Source organism: Xenopus laevis, chromosome 9_10L (genome assembly GCF_017654675.1).
Source record: "Xenopus laevis strain J_2021 chromosome 9_10L, Xenopus_laevis_v10.1, whole genome shotgun sequence".
Taxonomy (NCBI): Eukaryota; Metazoa; Chordata; class Amphibia; order Anura; family Pipidae; genus Xenopus; species Xenopus laevis.
The window spans coordinates 40,293,582-40,295,860 of NC_054387.1; the positions used below are offsets into that span (position 1 = coordinate 40,293,582).

The 2,279-nt window shown below is 52.1% G+C and overlaps 1 pseudogene; it reads left to right on the forward strand.

The window, feature by feature from the left end:
- The window catches only part of LOC121397954, a 44,718-nt pseudogene extending 42,790 nt beyond the window's left edge, over positions 1-1,928 (forward strand).
- The last annotated feature ends 351 nt before the right edge of the window (positions 1,929-2,279 follow it).

The following is a 2,279-nucleotide window of genomic DNA, read 5'->3' on the forward strand; positions in this document are numbered from 1 at the left end:
CCGCGCAGAAACTCCTAAACAGCAAGCAGACTCTGAGTTATAGCAGCCACAAAATTCTCCTCTCATGCTCACCATTCCATCACACCAGATGACACGTATAACACTAACGTTATCCATCCGCGCACCTCCCAGCTAGGCAAACATTCAACCATTCCATGGATCCTTTTGCACTTCATCAAGCAACCATACCAGCTACACGCTCGTCCACTTTCTATTTCAAGATGTTTTCACGACCTCACTTCATGATAACGATACAGCAGATGCTACCACAAACTACAAAACACAGGAACGGAAATTCCAACTCGAATCTCCCTATCATCGACCTGTCACGAAATTTCCCATCCTGATTCAACAACACACCAATTAACAAAACACATAAGGCCAAAAAGAAGAAGTTAGACCAAAAACACTTATATACCCACCAGGGGCACTTACGCGCGTGAAATCAACCATCCGGGCAGTAAAACGCCCTCCCAAGAAAAAACCCGTCCCGGCCCGAGAAGCCCAACATTACTCACGGGACCACCTCCTCAGACATCCCCGAGAACAAAGCTCCTCCGCGCCGTCACCAACTTCCCGCTAGCACCGAGCCTGGAGTCAACCTCCACCTTGCCTGAAAAAAAATCGACTGGAAACAAACTGGTCATTCACGTCGGCCCCGGGTCAATCCATACTTGAACTGGTTTTTTTCAGTAGTACCACTTTCCGCACACCTCCCGTGCGTAAACGACACAAACCTCAGTAACACGGATAGAGGAACCGCTTTAGTGATAATTAGCGTTCAGGCAATTTACTTCTTACATAATACCAACATACATCAAGTTTTCGTTGGTTCTGGGTACAGCTCGTTGGGAGCTAACCAACGAAGAGATGGGTCGAGCCAAGCGCACTTCACCCAGAAGAACCACTCCTTGCGCTCCAGGCGTTATGACTGCTAGCTTTCAGCACAGCGCAGTTGAACCAGCTTAATGTCGGGTTACAACAAGGTTCACGGAATACCTACCTCCCATACCACTAGTCCTGACTCCTCCTTGTACCAACATTAATGCTCTAATATGATTTAACTCTCAGCTCCTTACATGCTCTATCGAGGCAATGTTTGCCGTAAGCATACTTCGTGCTAGCTCCATACGGTCCACAACCTCCCGCAAGTCAGCCTATTGCGCGTACAAGCCATTGCGTGGTATTCTCCCAACGTAATTTGCAGCAGCACTCTCGTGCAGACCAGGCTGGCGTTACTGCTGAACCACTCCCCCCTGCGAATTTTTAACCGTAACAGCATGACTCGATCCTTCGTTGTTTGTATGCGCGCTAGCTACTAAGCTATATAGCTCGACCATTGTCCACAGTACGACATTAGCCCTTATAGTCCATTCCTGCCCTTGGGCCCCTATACGCGTTCATGGCCGTCATATACCCGAGAGTTGCGGTGCACAAACTATCAAACGCCTCTGACACTAGCCACTTCGTCGCCGTCTCTAGCGGATTTACCGCACCCGTTCCACGATACATACTTTACCATAAACATCTGGGAAGCATTCTGCGTGGCCCCTGCGCACGTCCAAGCAAGTGGACACCTCCGCCAAAGAGCAGCACCCCTTCACGACCCGTGAAAGGCACGTGTGCGAGGCAGCTCTTCAATCCTCCCATGCTTCCGCTCGTTTTCAGGAGACCTCGTCCTTCCCAGCACCTACTTCCTGCTCCTCTACTCCGGCCTTCCCTCTCCCTCGCACGCCTCACGACAGAGCCTACTGCAGATCCTGTCCGCTCGCCGCTCTTTCCCCGAACAGCCGAAAAGGCGCAACGGCCTGCCTGGCACTCTGCACTTATCACTGTCGGGGGCCAAATCCCACTTTGCCCCATCGAACTCGCCCTGCCGCAAGTCCGGGAACGCCAAGGTGCCTTACGGCTACGCTTTGACCGGCTGACACACCTTACCTGCGCGGACACTTCTGGAATCAACTGTGCCCTTCCCAACATCTTCTAGCTCATTTTCGTTTGTCCTTCTCCCGTAGCTACAGTTCCAGTTGGCTGTCCACATGGGCCACCATGCTTCTCTTGTGCTTCCTTGACTCCGGCGCACCGCTGCGGAACCTGCTCCTGCTGCGATAGCATCAGCCTCGCTCGCGAGAACAACCATTCATATGTCCTCTCTCCAAGTCTGGCTGTTCCACTTCGTGTTCCTCGTGGGGCCATCTGGGGGCGCGACCATCGCATCGGGCCATTCAGCTCTCTCAGTCCTCCTTCATCTCCAAGTCTTCGCAAGACATGTGTTCTGG